Source organism: Olea europaea, chromosome 20 (assembly GCF_002742605.1).
Source record: "Olea europaea var. sylvestris chromosome 20, O_europaea_v1, whole genome shotgun sequence".
Lineage (NCBI taxonomy): Eukaryota > Viridiplantae > Streptophyta > Magnoliopsida > Lamiales > Oleaceae > Olea > Olea europaea.
Window position 1 is genome coordinate 1,496,901 of NC_036256.1, and position 18,036 is coordinate 1,514,936.

The window sequence follows — 18,036 nt, forward strand, 5'->3', positions numbered from 1 at the left end:
AAGATGCCGTGGTGGCCTTAAGATTATGGATTGGCACGACAAACACTATATATACATAGACCAAGTCTAATGTGTATATATTATGTTCTCCAGTGTAGTATCTTAATTATCGATTGGACAATAACAGATACAACTTTAATCTCTTGAATCTCAATCATTCATATTTATTGAATCATAAGTAATCATGTATATTTGAGATGCATATTGGATGCCAACAACTAAATCAAAATTTCTTGATTGGCACTACAATCTGAAAATTGTTCTCAAGCATGAGAAAATTGGTTATGTCATTGAGTAGTCATTTCCAGAGACACCTGCTAGTGATTGGATTAAGGAAGAGGTGGCTGCTATAATAAACACAGTGATGACAATAGTACTACACATGTGTGATGCTTACAACTATGTCACCTGAGCTACCAAAGCAGCATGAGAGTATAGATGCTACTACATGATTTTTCATTTCAAAGAATTGTATGATAATAATCATGTATGGAAGGATATGAGATTTCCAAACAACTATATCATTGCAAAATGACAAATGGATCTTCAGTTAGTGTTATTTTACTGAAGATGATTGGCATTGAGAAGTTGTCTCAACTAGGTTTAGTCATGAATTATGAACTAAGATTGACTTAATTATGCACTCTCTGTCATAGAGCTATTCATACTAATAATGAATTATGATATGAATAAGCTCGAATATACACTTATTGAGTTGCTGAACATGCTTGAGACTGTTAAATCCAATATCAAAGTTAGTAGTCGGTAAGCTATTGATTCCTCTAAAGCTACTAAGAAAAAATCAAAAGAGGCTTTGGGAATATGGCTAAGACGGTTGAAGTGAAGAAGGACAATATCAAATCTAATGACAATTATTATCATTACAGAATAAAATGTCATTAGAAGAAAGATTGCAAAGCTTATAACTACTTCATAAACCTTTTAGGCATAGTTATTAAAATCGAACCGGACTAGTCGGTTTGGCTCGGGAACCGGTGAACCAGATAGTGGTCCGGTCCGATTACACTAATTGCTCAAGCCAACAAGTGAACTGGTCAAGAACCGATTAGACCATTCAATAACCATCCGGTTCAGACGAGTTTCAAGGAAAATCGGGACCGATTCAAACGCGAATCAATTGTTGCCAAAGTATAGTGCAAATTTTTTTCTTCATTTTGGCATGGCAAGGATTCGAACCCTAGCCTCAAGAAAGCAATATCACTCCCCTAACCATTATGGAATATGCAAGTTCCTTGGTGTGTTTGTGTGTGTGTATATATATATGGTCATTATTTTGTTTGAAAATATAATTTAATTAAAATTGCAATATACCAATGACCTATCGATTGAACCATTAACCCAGAGACCCGATGATTTTTTTGAGTCAACAATCGGGTCAAGTCTAATAACTATACTTTTAGGTATTTGATACCAGATATGGATCTCATAAGGAGAAACTAAATAGAAGTAGATGACTGCAAAATGGAGAAATTGACCTGCACGTTGAAGATGAGCAAAGGTTGCTGCATTGCCTGTAGGAGCATACTTTTTGCTATTGCCTTTAGGCTTAGTATTGAAATTAGAGAAATGTTACTTTGTATCTATCATTACTGGAACATTAAAATGAATTTCATATTCGGACATGAACTATTTTAATGTTAAGGATAATTGTTATTTCTGTTTATCTTGATAAAGATTTTAATGGTTATGGTAAATTACAAAGTGATATTTATATTCTATATGCTGAGTATTCCATAATGAGTATAGAAATTAAGAGGTATAAAAGTAATAATTTGAATGACACCTAAATTTGGCATTGCAGACTTAGTCATATATGAAATGTAATTCCAAAATTATATAAAGATGTATATTTGTGGTTAATTGATTTTTAATTATTTGACAAGTGGGAATCATACTTGTTTGGCACAATCACCAAATCTAATTTTACTTGAAAAAGAGAAAGGTCTACATAATTATTGGCCTAATGCATGTGATGTATATGGACCCACGTCAATTCATGTTACATGAGGTTTCTCTTTTTTATCAATGATTATGTATATTTGATGAAGTTCAAGCATGAAGCACTTGAAAAGTTTAAGGAATTCAAACTTGAAGTAGAGAAACAAACAGATAAAAATATTCTCACACTGAGATCAGACTGAGGTGAAGAATATATGAAAGGAGAATTCTTAGATTATCTAAAAGAGAATGAAATTCTCTCATAGTAAAGTCCACCATATATACCACAATATAATGGTGTATTTGAACGGAGGAACCACACACTATTAGATATGGTGTGATCAACGATGAGCCATGCAAACCTCCCAAAATCGTTTTGGGTCATGCACTGATTGCAGTGTGATACACACTAAATCATGTCCCCATCTAATTCGATCAACAAAACTCAATACAAGTTATAGAAAGGAAAAAGACCCAAGTTATCTCATGTGAAAGTTTAGGCTGTGACGCTTATTTGAAGCGTCCTGAATCGGATAAGTTTGAAACTAACCCAATAAATACGTATTTATGGGATATCCAAAGAAGATATTTGGATATTAATTCTATTATCTCATTAAGAAAAATGTCTTTGTCTCACGACATATCGTCTTCTTAGAGAAAATGTTTATTCCTTGAAAGAGTAGGAGAGCAAAATAGAATTTGAAAGAGTTCAAGAGTCCATAAATATATTTGACCAAGTAAATAAATCGGAGTTTGATCCTACACCTGATGAGGGACATACTCTTGATCATGAAGTAGAGATTTCTGAGGACATAACGGCTCCATTTAAATTTAGTAGGATCATTCGACATTTAAGAAGGTGAGGATCCATGATTACTAATCAAGTATTGCTAATCCAAGATTATGAACCTACTAATTACGCAGAAGCAGAAATAGGCGATAGGAGACCATGAAGTTTGAAATAAACTCAAAGTATGAAAACAAGGTTTGGACCTTGGCCGACCCTTCTTATGTGATCAAACTCATATTTTATAAATGGTTTATAAGAAAAAGGTCGACATCGATGGGAATATCCGTACGTACAAAGCAAGACTAGAAGCAAAATGTTACCAATGAAGACAAAGTATTGACCTTGATGAAAAAGTTCGTCTGTAGCCATGTTAAAGTCCATTCAGATTTTGGTTGTAATAGCTACATACCATGACTATAGGTTAAAGCAAGTCTCTTGAAGTTGAAATTTTCGATTTGATAAAAAAGTCAAATGGTTTGATTTTTTTCAAAAATGAACCTTATATTTACAAGAAGATAGTGAGAGCATTGTCGCATTTCTAATATTATATGCAAGACATATTATTAATAGGAACGACATCCCTATATTTTAATCGTTGAAATTGTGGTTGTTAAAATATTTCTTCATGAAAGATATGAGATAAACAACTTGATTTATAGAGATAGATCTAAAAGATTGCTTAACTCATCCCAATCTATATAGAATAAAATATTGAGGAAATTTTATATGGAGAAATTGGTCTACTCTTAAGCAATGTGTTTGAAAGGTTCCAAACATGAAACAACCATTGATTCAATAGCAAAAACCTAATACATGATTGCTTTAGAAACGATAAAGAGTTGCAGTGTGGATCAAGATATTCATTAATGAACTTGGAGTAGTTCCTAACATTATTGATCACATGCTATTGTATTGTAAAAACAATAGAGCCATCACACAAACGAAGGAACTAAGGTCCCATCAATGATTCAAACATATATTAAGGCAATATCATCTCATCAGAAATATAATACAAAGAAATGAACGAATTGCCACAATTGATAATATTGTAGATCCACCGACAAAGAATTATCTCAGTATAAACATTGTCATCATGTAGACTCTTATAAAATTAGATAAATAAGTGATTGGATCTAGTGCAAGTGGGAGTTTGTAAGTGTTATGCCTTAAATCCAATCAACTTTGGATATAAGCACTTTTAATATATAGTTGATGCAATTTAAAGGCAGATTTATTATTTAATTAATATTCAATTAAATTAAATAATGGAGTCTGTAAATTTAAATCTTTGTAATTTGTTTGGAATTGTGATTGTGATTGTGAGATACAAATTACATATGATTAAATCTTAAATCATCCGTGATCGTAAGTAATAGCGAGATACGGATATCATTATTACAGATAAACCATCACGTGTGTCATTTCTTACATGTAAAGTAAGTAGTTAATATCACAAGCTAAAATGTGGTAACACTTAAATGAACACATGAATGTTTTGTTATAAAACAAAACATTGGAGACCCGTTGGGAGATTTCACATAGATAATTATCTGAGTGTCAGTGATTTATCTCTAACGTTCGATAGTGGAATTGGTCTTTTGACTTGAGATAATCATAGTGCCTTAAATGAGGATAGTCATACTTTGGTGACATTGGATGTTACTTTGTCAAGGGTATCGTTCGGGTATGTTAAAAATCATATGAATATTGTGAATAATCAATAGATGATTCGTCACTCTTAGATAATAAGAGATACAGCATCGTTCGGGTATGTCAAAAATTATATGAAGGTTGTGAACGATCAATCACTCTTAAATAGTAAGAGATTATAATCCACATTTCATTCAGTCAAGTTAATAATGAAATATCTGGCTTTACTCATAAGTCGAAAAAAAGTTTTCGACTTATATTGACTTGATAGTGGAATGAAAGATATGATCGATAATCGAGATTGACACAGTTCTATATCTCGTAATTGATCAGATCATACTGACTAAAGGATTATAGTTTCACGATAAACGAACAAGTTTGATTTTGTCATACCACGTGACATTTTTCGTCACATGTATTGCCTTGACACATTGCTAGATATCAATCTAAGGCGACGAATGTGATTAGTAATAAATTAGAAGGAGTGTTTTAATTTTTCGATTTTGATTTGATCAAAATAATAATTCATATCGTTAGGTATCGTGATTGAGAACACGATAGATCATACACAAAAGGAGAACTAAAAGATTGTGTTTTACCAATTAATTAATTTAATAAGCGTGGCATAAATTAATTAATTAGGTTACTTGTTAATAGGCTCGAATTAATTAATTGGATTAATTAATTTATGGACCGAATTTATTTTAATGAGTTAATTAAATATTAGATCGGATCAGTAGACGGGCCAAGCCTGTTTGGGCTTATATAAATAAGCAGCTAGGGTTATGAAATTGTAGAGAATTTTCATTCTTCTTGCTAGCACAAGAAAAGTAAACCGTAGTTCTCTCTCAATCTTGTTTCATGTGTGAATTTTTATTGGATGCTAGACAATTGGATAAATGTGGGTGACAGATCAATATTGTTGGACCAAAAGAGTAGCAAAAAAGTTTGCAGAATTCAAGAAAGGTACAATTTCTATCATAGTTTCTATCTAAACACAAAGTAGATCATTGGTGAGAATTAAAATTTGTTTTATTTTTCGTTGTGCATGATTAAATAAATTCCTAACATTGCATAGGGTCACAAATCCTGAATGTTGCCTATAGGGGTACCCTTCATCAAGATATTGGGGAAAGAACTCTCCAACAAATGTCCAAAAGAGAGAGTCGTTCATATGAACGATGAAAATTACGATGGTCATCAGCATGTTATTTGATTACTTGATGATATAGGTTGGTAGAGGAAACTACCTTCGACGGCAAGCAAGGTGGATCACAGCACTTCGACGCAAGGTTGTCGACCCCCTAGGGGCACTCTACCACTACCTCCAGGGGGAGCTCTACCACTACGCGAGGTCGTTGGACCCCTTAGGGGCGCTCTACCACTGCGCGAGGTCGTTGACCCTCCTAGGGGCGGTCTACCACTACGCGAGGACGTCGACCCCCTAGGGGCTCTCTACCACTACACGAGGTCGTCGTCCCCCTATGGGCCCTCCACCCTACGCGAGGTTTACAACTTGCATGGGACTGCCTATCCAAACACTTAGCCATAAAACTCCTAGTGAATTAACTAGGTTCCATGGCCGCTAATACGAAAACAATCTCCAGGCGGGAAACTAGAGACCCCCCACTCAGAACGTGGGCATAATGGGAACGCCAACATGGGACACGTGGCACCACATCCGCCCAGCGGTTATTCGGCCCCTAATGTCTATAAATACCTCCAGACGCGACACAGGTAAAATGTTCTCTCTCTCTCTCTCTCTCTCTATCTTTCTTTTTCACCATTAGAATTCCAATCACATTTTTCCAAGCCGATAAACTAATTCTCACACCGGAGGTAAAATGGGGGAGGAAGCCCCGCCTTCATTTTTCAGGTCATATATACTTGATGGAGCAGACGAAACGCCGAGCACTACCCGACAAATAGGACGGAGTAGACGAAACGCCAAACACTACCAGGCAAACAGGAGGGTGTTGATCCACCACCATCTCATTGGCACCGTCTGTGGGAAACTATTTGGACTAAAAAGCCATGTCAAGAAGACGAACAAGGAGTGATACTCGCCTGGTTGTGAATACGACGGAGTCGGAGTTAGTTGCAAAGGGACGTGAGCCGCCGCCGCCTCTGCAGTACGTGACGTGACGCAGAGTCAATTCAGCGCTTTGGTGACTCAGTTGGCAGCAATGATGGCACTCCTACAGGACCAGTCGCAGAGAGCCACTGTCCCTCCATTGAGCCTGACGGAAGTGACGAAACAGCAATCGCCTCAAGCGCCACCCGCGGTTGTCCCGCCCATCTCTCGACAAGGGACGGGAGATGCGGGACCCCAATGATCGAAGTTCAACAACCCTCGCAAACCATGGTAGACCTGGAACAAAAGATGGAAGAAATCATGGCCCAAAAGATAGATGATGCCTTGTCCAAGAGAAAGGATAGGCGGAGACGGATGGTTTTGGAGGAAGACCCGTTCGCACCGAAAATCATGGTTGTCCCCTTGCCTAAAGGCTTCAAACAGCCCATGATAGAAGCATATGACCGAGTCACGGACCCACTTGACCACTTGTGAACCTTCGTAGATCTAATGAGACTTTATGTCGCCCCGGACGCGGTGATGTGTCGATCCTTTCCCCCCACACTCAGGAGGGAGGCTAGGGACTGGGTAGCGACCTTGGCCCCGCGGTCCATCAAGTCATTTGATGAGCTCTCCAGGAGCTTTGTAGCTTACTTCCTAAGTAGCAAGAGAAAGAGGAAGACGGCCATTGGGTTGATGCAGGTCGTACAGGACAAGGACGAGTCATTGCAGGAATACTTAGCTAGGTTCAGTCGGGAAACTCTCAACATAAGAGACCTGCAAATGTCTACAGTGGTTACCGTCTTGATGAATGGAACGAAAAATCGGGCCTTTAAGATGTCACTCTCCAAGAACCCCCCAGAATCGATGCATAACCTATTGAAGAAGGGAGACAAGTATGTCGATGTGGAGGAAGCAGAGAAGATAACTAAAAATCTCAGGGATGGAAGGGAGGCGGAAGTTCATAAGCGAAAAACATATGACGAGCAAAGGCACACTGATAAGAACAAGCTGAAGAATGAACGCATGAACAAAGGTTATGCCCAAGACCGGCCGGTCAGGCAGAAGCGAGAGGAGGTCAAGACACCCATCCCTTTGAACATTCCACGTACAAAGTTATTGATGGAGATACAGCACATGAAAGAGCTCGAATGGCCTAAACCGATACTAACTCCTTCCGGCAAGAGAAATCAAAGCAAATACTGCCATTTTCACAGAGATCATGGGCATGATACCGAAGAATGCCTACAGTTAAAGGAAGAAATTGAACTCTTGTTAAGACGGGGACTATTGGATAAGTATGTGAAAAATGACAAGGGCAAGTAAAGGCTCGAAGGTCTACCCCCACCGAGGGCAGGAGTGATAAACATGATCATCGGAGGAATAGCATCAAGCGGCGACTCAAATTCGGCTAGAAAGAGCTATGCGCGTTCCGTAGGGGTCTGCTCTATTCAGAAAAAAGCAAGATTCAACCAGAGCATTACTTTCGATGAAGAGGACTTGATTGGTGTAACGCACCCCCATGATGACGCCTTAGTAATAGTAGGCGATATAACGGATTTTGACGTGAAAAGGGTGTTAGTCGACGGAGGAAGTGCGGCAAATGTCCGCACCTAGGATGCCTTCTTGGGTCTAAAAGTTCCCCAAGAAAAATTAAAGATGGTGACTACCCCTCGACAAGGCTTTGGAGGGGCAACAATGATACCGAAGGGGACTGTGAAGCTTTCAGTCACGCTAGGGACGTACCCAGTGACAGTGGTCATTGTGACTAATTTTTTAGTTGTCAAGACCCCCATGGCCTACAACACTATCTACGGCCGGCCATTACTAAATGCAGCTGACGCGGTCCCATCGACCTATCATCAAGTTATGAAGTTTCCAACTAGTAGGGGAATCGGGAGCTTGCGAGGGGACCAGCAGGCATCAAGAAAGTGCTATGTGGATAGTATACAAGCCAAAGGCTCACCATCAGTCATGATGCTGGATGTGGAACTCCCGAGGAAGCGGATCGAACCGTTCGATATGATTGAGAAAAACTTTATTTTCGAAGGACGGGAGTTTAGTGTTGGAACAGGTTTGGGATCCGAAGAGAAGGAAAAATTGGCAAGGTGTCTGGCCGGTAACTTGGATGTCTTCGCTTGGGGCCCAGAGGATATCCCAGGAATTAGCCCAACCATTGCGCAGCATCACCTCGGTGTCCAACCAAGGGCTAAGCCAGTGAAGTAGAAAAAAAGAAATCTCGCCCCCGAGAGGCAGGCTGCGGCCAGAGCGGAGGTAGAAAAACTGCTACAGGCGGGTTTCATCCGAAAAGTGCAATACCCCGAGTGGTTGGCAAACATTGTACTTGTGAAGAAGTCAAACGAAAAGTGGCGCATGTGTGTAGATTATACTGGGTTGAATAAGGTGTGCCTAAAAGACTCATACCCACTTCCCAGAATAGATCAACTGTAGACGCAACTTCAGGTCAAGGAAGGCTCAGCTTTCTAGATGCATTTTCGAGGTATCATCAAATTTCAATGGCCGAGTCCAATCAAGAAAAGACGTCATTTATCACTGACTTTGGCACGTACTGTTACACGGCCATGCTGTTTGGTTAGAAAAATGCAGGAAAGACGTTTCAGAGGATGGTTAACAAAGTCTTCCGTAGGCTGATTGGAGATGTTATAGAAGTCTATGTTGATGATATGGTGGTCAAAAGCGCCAAGGCTGATGACCATGTGGCCTGCTTGCAGAAAGTGTTTGACGTTGCCCGACAAAACAGGTTAAGGTTCAATCCAGAGAAGTGTGTTTTTGGCACTGCAGGGGGAAAATTCCTAGGATACATGATCACGCAAAGGGGGATCGAAGTGAACCCGGACAAAATTCAGGCGATCCTAGAAATGAAAAGTCCCACCAGTAGGAAGGAAGTCCAGAGGTTGACAGGGCGGGTAGTTGCCTTAAATCGTTTCATGAGCCGGGCAGCGGACAAATGCTACCACTTTCTCAAAGCTATAGGGGGCTCCTCCAACTTCGAGTGGACCCAGGAATGTGAGGAGTCACTTAGGAGCTTGAAGCAGTCATTACAAGAGCCCCCGATCTTGACCAACCCGTGCCTCGGGGACGTGTTGTGTCTCTACTTGGCAGTCTCGCCAAGGGCAGTCAACGCGGTGCTGGTGAAAGAGTTCTCAAAGGCGCAAAAACCAGTCTACTATGTTAGCCAAGTATTAAGGGGCCCGGAGGAAAGATACAGCCTGGCTGAACAGTTGGTATTTGCATTGATTGTAGCAGTTAGAAAGCTAAGGCCTTACTTTCAGACTCATGCGGTGCAAGTAATGACCGACCAACCTATCAAGCAGATCCTACATCAGCCCGAGACCTCTGGGAGGATGTTGAAATGGGCAATCAAATTAAGTGAGTTTGATATTGAATTCAGGCCAAGGACAGTAATTAAGGCACAAGCTCTAGCAGACTTCATCGTTAAACTTACCCTTCCACCCGAGCACCCACCAGGGGGACAGGCAAATTGGAAAATCTTTGTTGACGGATCTTCGAACTAAGAAGGATCCAGGGCTGGGATCATAATGATAGGGTCGAATGGGGAAGAGTTGGAGTACTCGCTGCGTTTTGAATTTCCAGCTACAAATAACGATGCCGAGTACGAGGCAGTGATCACGGCTTTAAGATTGGCAGCCAGACTCAGGGTAACTTCAGTAGAAATTTGCAACGACTCTCGGTTGATAATCGGGCAAGTGACGGGGAAATTCGAAGCAAGAGACGGAAAGATGGAAGTATATTTAATGGAGGTCAAAAACTTGCAGAAGGGGTTCACCAGGTTTAAGATAACTAAGGTTCCCCGAAAGGACAATGAGCGGGCGGACGCGCTGGCTAAGCTCGCATCCGCTAACCCCAGACATCTGCCTCGCACAGCAAGCGTGCAAATTCTGCGGCAACCTAGCATTCCACACATGACTGATGTTATGAATGTAGAGCATGAGGAGAGTTGGATGGACCCGCTGTTTGAATATCTAACAAAGAACAAATTGCCGGAAGATGCTTTCACGGTGAGAAGGCTAAAAATTCGGGTAGCCTCGTTTGCCGTCATCGATGGACTGCTCTACAAGCGAGGTTTCACAATGCCATATTTGAAGTGTTTGCGACCAACAGAGGCACAAGAGGTGCTAGTCGAGGTACATGCGAGAATTTGTGGCAACCACCAAGGGGCCACTGCCCTTGCATTCAGGACGCTTCGACAAGGATATTATTGGCCTAGTATGAAGGAAGATGCTAAATATTTGGTGAGGAAATGCGATGCATGTCAACGCCATGGAAATTTGATCCACATTCCTGTCGAGCAACAGACGACAATTTTCAGGGTGTGTCCTTTCTTCCAATGGGGGATGGACATCTTGGGACCTTTGCCCCTGGCCAAGGGACAAAGAAAGTTCTTACTAGTCACCGTAGACTACTTTACTAAGTGGGTGGATGCTGAACCCACTATCACAACTACAAAGGTACAGGGATTCGTCTGGAAGAATATCATATACAGGTTTGGCATACCCAGAGTAATCATTATAGATAATGGAAAACAATTCGATAAACATAGTTTTCGAGCCTTCTGCACAAGTTACCACATCGACCACAGGCTGACTTCAGTTGCTCACCCACAGGCAAATGGGCAGGCTGAAGTGACCAACTGAACCATACTATGGGATCCGAAGACGAGGCTAGAAAAGGAGAAAGGGCTTTGGGTGGAGGAATTGCCCAATGTAATATGGGCATATCACACAACTCCCCGAGAGTCGACCGGGGAGACGTCATTCAAATTGGCTTTTGGGATGGAAGCCGTGGTTCCGGTTGAGATATTAAGCGAGACGGGAAGGATGAAAGTCAAGCAACACGACGAAGCAGCGACTAGAGGAGAACTCGACCTCCTTGAAGGGGTAAAGGATAAGGCGGCAATAAGAATGATGACTTATAAACGAAGAGCCGCCGAGTACTTCAACCGAAGAGTCAAGCCAATTGTCTTCCAAGTAGGAGATCTCGTGCTAAGAGATGCAGCGACGGCAGGACACCCCCCACCAAAGCTTGGTCCAAACTGGGAAGGCCCGTACGAGGTAATCCGCGGGCTGGAGAAGGGAGCTTATAGCTTGAAAGATATGAAAGGAAGGCCACTAGGTAGACCATGGAACACGGAACACCTCAAAAAGTATTACCAGTAGATTTCGAAATGTACACATAGGCTGCACTTTTGTAAATACAGTAGACTAGGTTGCATCGTTTATTTTCTCCATGTAATGCCTCATGAAGACACCTTTATTTGTAACATTTCTTATTCAATGAAAGACCTTAGTAGTGACGGATGATGAGGGCGCCATGGAAGGGCCAGCCTAGCTTGGATGTCCCGGTGTGCCTACTGAGCTCACAAGACCAAGAATTTTTATGCTAACAGGCAACTTTGAAATCCACGCTCATCCCACGAAGACATGATGTCGACATCGCCTACGCGTCTAGGTGGAGAGCTTTGAAAAGTCAAAAAATTGGCTAAGACTCTTAACCACCAGACCACCCCCTGTGGTCGACATAGCCTATACGGCTAGACGGAGAGCCTTGAAAAGTCAAAAAATTGGCTAAAGCTTAACCTCCAGACCACCCCCTGCGGTCGACATAGCCTACACGGCTAGGCAGAGAGCCTTGAAAAGTCAAAAAATTGGCTAAGGCCCTTAATCGTCAGACCATCCCCTGCAGTCGACATAGCCTACACGGCTAGGCGGAGAGCCTTGAAAAGTCAGAAAATTGGCTAAGGCCCTAAACCGCCAGACCACCCCCTGCGGTCGACATAGCCTACATGACTAGGCGGAGAGCCTTGAAAAGTCAAAAAATTGGCTAAAGCCCTTAACCGCCAGACCACCCCTTGCGGTCGACATAGCCTACACGGCTAGGCGGAGAGCCTTGAAAGGTCAAAAAATTGGCTAAGACCCTTAACTGTCGGACCACCCCCCATGGTCGACATAGCCTACATGGCAAGGCGGAGAGCCTTGAAAAGTCAAAAAATTGGCTAAGGCCCTCAATCGCCAAACCATTCCCTGCGATCGACAAAGCCTACGCAGCTAGGCGAAGAACCATGAAATGTCGAAAAGTTGGCTAAGGTCCTAAATCGCTGGACCCCTCTCCCTGTGGACGACATAGCCTGCTACTTAAGCACGGGATAACATAGGTTAAGGCCATCGATCACTGGACGTTAGTCAGACAAAAAAAAAACTAACACCCCGCACCATCAGGCGGTAAAAAGAAAAATAACGCGAGAGACAACAATCTGAAAGAACCACGCACTCAGCACTAATGATATCGAATGAAAAACGTGTTTATGCATCTGAGAAATTCTTGCCCACACCCCGAGCAAGTAGGAGATAACAAGATTAAACAAAAGTAAACACGAAAAAGGAAGAGCTAGCAAAGAAAACAATAATTAAGAAATGCTTCAGCCCAAAGGGGAGAGATCCCCACTATCTCCTCGTGATGAACGACCAAGTGACCTGGAAGACTGAGCTGCACTCTCCTTTCCCTTGCGCTGCGCAAGAAATCTATCCAGGCCAGAGGGGTCTATAGATGGATGCTCGGCCATAATCCACTCCTTGGAGAATTTGATAGACGCTGACATCGCCTTCCCCCCATATGAATTCAAAGCCCTAGCGTAATCAGACAACGTCTTATACTGTTCCACAGATGCCTTGAGATCTCTAACATATTCAGCCGAGGCCTTATACTTCTCAATCGCCTCCTCAAGAGCGCAAGCCAAAATAGAACGTAGGTTGTCGTTCTCCATCTCCTGCTTGCGAGCTAGAGCGTCCGACGTCTCCAGATATTTCTTCAAGGAAGATATTTTTTTCTTGTAGTGATGAGCCTCTTTTTTCTTTTCTTCAGTGAGATTTTTCAACGTCGAGACCAGGCGGCGATTCGATTCTGCGAGTCCGGTCTGGAGGGCCACCACCTAAAAAAAAATAGGGGGAAAAGGTGAAATCAAGCATTAAAACCTAGCTTAAAAGGCGAGACCCAACATGAAAGAAACTGCGAAATGGGAAACATACCCTCTGGAGATAAACAGTCTCAGCCCTTTCAATGTCATCTGCACTACGCACTGCAATTGCTCTGGAACGAGCAGGTGTCACCAAAGACTTTAGCACCCCCATCTCATGACAAACCCAGGTGGGAGGAAACCCAAAGTTAGGGAGTGAGTCCTCGTGCTCGCAACGTGTGCGACTGGGAGCTCCCGGCTAGGAACTGGAGCCACCTCACGAGGCTCGTCTGAAGGCTGGAAAGTCTTGTTGATCATCCGAGACTTCTCCCCTGGGTTGGCCGCCCTCCTTCTCTTCGAAGGGATAGGTGATGGATCCGACTCACCCGCCTGCCCCTGGACAGGCATGAAATCCATAACCCCTTTAAGATCAAGCTCTGCCCCTGCACATATAAGTTGGAATCCGTTAAGGTCACAAGGTAGAGTAAAAAAAAAAGGGAAGGGAGGAGGATGGAAGAGGTGAGCACAGGAGCTAACCATCAACAAAGGCATGCCCCTCATCGCCTCCTGGCAGAGTCTTCAATACCCCATCAAGATCAAAGTCCATACCTCAACGCGCACATCCAAACTCATTAGTTCCGACAAACTAAGAGCAAAAATAATAAGTAAATGTGTGTGCACGCAATATAAAAAAAAATCGACGGAAACAACCCACCGGTAGGACAACTCATCTCCACTATCAACATGTTCTTCATGGTCAGAACTGATTCTAAGTCAGGTGCAAAAGGCGGTACATTGACCAACTCTTGAATTTGAGCTTCTAGAAAGGGGGTAACTTCTACTTGGCTATTGAAAAGATGAATTTGGGGGTGTCGCCAATTGGTGTTAAAAGAGAATTGACCCGTTGAAGGCCGGACGAAGAAGAACCGAGACTTCCATCCGCTATTCAAATTTCTAAACTTAGAAAATTGCAAAGGAACCCTAGTGGTAAAATAGACAAATGCATTACACTGAACTAGCTCATGCATTTCGAAAACACACCTGAAAAGATCCATGGAAAGCGAAATTCCCTGTTTAAGACAGACATATAGAAAATATAACGCCTTTCTCCATGCATTAGGATTAATTTGACTAGGAGTAAGGTTGAACTCGTTGAAAATCGACACAAAAAAGGGATGAATGGGGAACCGAAGACCTCCGTCCATAACGTCCTTGTACACGGCTATCTCGCGAGGGTCGGACCCGGGGAGTCTTTCTTTAGGACCGGGGGCTCTATAAACATAGTCATCCACCCGGTCATACTTACCTAGACATTTTTCCAACTTAAGTGGTGAATTGTAAAGACTATAACTTTTTGGGATATCTAGGGGGACAACCTCAGGAGCCGAGCCTCGCCCAATTTCTAAATTTTGATTTGGAAATTTGGAAGAACTAATGTGCCTCTTCGGGGGATTTGGAACAAACGCCTGAGAATCGATTGAATGAGTTTCACTATCAATATAATGAAGAGATCTACCAGATGAAGGAGGCGAGTCACTAGAGGGCCGGATCGATGGGCCAGATAGGCCGCGAGACTTAGGAGAGGGCGGGGGACGGCAAGCCCGAAGGCTGGCCGTAGGCCGTCGACTAGCCCCGTTGGTCGCCGATCGGCCCCCCGTGGGTCGGTTGGATCCCCTCCCGTACCCTCTGAGGAAGGTTCGGTCGAGTCACTATACCCATCACTTTTCTCATTGGAAGGAGAAGAAAGAATAGTTTTATACATGACAACAAAGAAGATGAAGAGAAGAAATTCAAAGCAAGACTTTGGATTAGAAAGGAGAGAAAATTACCTTAGAAGGGAGGAGGCCTAGGATGTTGAGTGAAAGTAAAAGTGATTCTCAAAAATAGGAATTACACCCCTTTTATAAACACAAGAATTCTAACTTTCGGGGGGAATTTTCCCTTCAATATTGGGACCATTGGTGGGGTGCCATGTGTGCAGTAAAATTACCACTCGATCGCGTTTACATTGTTCGACTTATTAATACGAACTACTCCTTTGTCAAAAAAAGAAAAAAAGGGGAAGAGGAAAATTTTCAAACCAACCTAAATAAAGAAAATTGCTACCCCTTGCCGAGAACATCGACAAGGGATAGGGGCTATTGATATAGGTTGGTAGAACATAAAACTCCTAGTGAATTAACTAGGTTCCATAACCGCTAATACGGAAACAATCTCCAGGCGGGAAACTAGAGACCCCCCACTCAGAACGTGGGCATAATGGAAACACCAACGTGGGACACGTGGCACCACATCCGCCCAGCGATTATCCGGCCCCTAATGTCTATAAATACCTCCGTACGTGACACAAGTAAAAGGTTTTCTCTCTCTATCTCTCTTTTTCACCATTAGAATGCCAATCACATTTTTCCAAGCTTATAAACTAATTCTCACACCGGAGGTAAAATGGGGGAGGAAGCCCCGCCTTCATTTTTCAGGTCATATATACTTGACGGAGCAGACGAAACGCCGAGCACTACCCGGCAAACAGGACGGAGTAGACGAAACCCCGAACACTACCAGGCAAACAGAAGGGTGTTGATCCACCACCATCTCACTTGAAAACATACCATTGCATAAATGGTTTGAAGACTCTTTAGACGAGGAAAAAATGGAGATTTTGGTAAATAGTTATCACCATCAAGGCCTGAAGCGATTGGTTTGCCGATTTGTTCCAATTGCTTTTGCTCTTGATGGTCTGATTGAAGGTGTTTTATGATCCTGAAGAAGGCAAGTTAATTATCGAACTACAATTTCATCCAGAAAGAATGAGACAAACAGAGTCTGATGATTTTGATTATCCATGATGTGCATCTGCAAATCAGGTAAATATTCATTTTACATATGTAGTCTCATTATATATCATTTATAGTTACGACACCCATGAAATTTTCTACATTATAGCATTGAGTGATATCCAGCATTGTGCATCAAACATGCTTCGTATGATCTAACACGGCTCGTTATTGTGTAGGAATTCGTAAAAGCTGTAATAGCTTATGAGAAGGAACTTCGGGGGAATGACCAGTGTGCCCAAGTGTGTTAAAGTTGATTAGTTCGAGAAAACGAAAAAGGATATTATTCGAAGTTTATCAATTGCGAGGAACATGCATGGCGCAGGTAGGTCTAGAATTTTAACAGGAGTCCAAAGTCGCAACCGGAGTGGAATTTCTTGAGGTATGGTGTTCCTGTGGCGAAGGCCTTATATCAATAGGATAATGTATAGCTATTATTAAAGAGTCAGTCTGCTATCCACAATGGGAAGATATCAATTGCCCACCGCAGACTTGACTTTCACAAAAAAAGTGGACATTACAACTACTGCCCACCATGAACAAGAGATCATTTCTATATTAAACTGACCCATATACTTCACAAAAGCAATATAACTAATAAATCAAGAGAATGCCGTTTTGAATGGTAATCTTCCATTTCATTTCATATAAGATTCACCACCATGCAGGACATGACAGCATTACAACAACACAGACTGAAGCAGATGGGAGCAACAGGGAGAAATGCTTCAGTATACATCGACAGACTGAAATTGTACTATCAAAGGTAGAAAGCTGGAAAAGATATAATTGGGAGTATGTCGATCGAACAATTGTCTGAAATGGTTTTCCTCTATCATATGATGGGTAATATGTTTTCGGAGGCATTAGAGAAGAAGCTCAAGAACTAAGATTTCATAGCTTAGTTTGCCATGTATATTTACAAGTGAAAAAGGAGTCTGCTTCCCCTGCTGTAAAGATCCCAGAGAAGTTGCGGAAAATAAAATATAATGCAAATTTGTAATATGTTTCAAAGGATTGGATTGCACCAAACTACATTAAGAAACGAAAATAAGCAAAAATCATTCTCTTGCTTTGCATATCAAACATGCACTTCGGACCGTGCAACATTCAACTTTGCTCTAAGTAGATAAAAGAGAGACGCTCGTAAAGAATCCAAAAGTTACCAAGTTGGGAAAAAAGAGTACGATTTGAAACTGCTAATCACAAGGATAATCATAAAAAAAGGAGCCATGTTCACAGTTCCTACTTGCAACAGAAGCATAGCAACAAAGCACACAATAAGGGCATGCGCATACAGAAATCACAATTACCAAATGACGTACAATCTTGAAGAAGTGATATATCTAAACATCCATTAGGAAGCTACGTTATAATTTAAAAATTTGTTGAACAGACTTTATACACATCATTAAGGGGCTAAAGCTCGCCCCCACTCAGATTCTAACAAAATCCCCTTAAAGTGCTGATATAAATTACAACCACCCACATTATCGTCAAGACAGAAAAGATGACATGTTCTTTAAAAACACTGCATGAAATAAACTGAGGAAATATGAAAAGGCAAGACGTGCAGGTTTTTTGACAAGCCGAAGTGCTGCATACACTACCTGGTTCAGCTCAAGCCTACGAGTGTACTTCACATCATTCTCTGTTCTTTTTTTGCGAATACTACTGTCACCTCAGAGGCTCAGACGATTCTCTAACCTTTTCGAACTCCCTTTTTCTTTTTCTCCTC

The 18,036-nt window shown here is 41.9% G+C and overlaps 1 pseudogene; it reads left to right on the forward strand.

Annotated features, from left to right (window-relative positions):
- Positions 1-531: 531 nt before the first annotated feature.
- Positions 532-18,028, forward strand: LOC111369278 (annotated as a pseudogene).
- Positions 18,029-18,036: the final 8 nt, after the last annotated feature.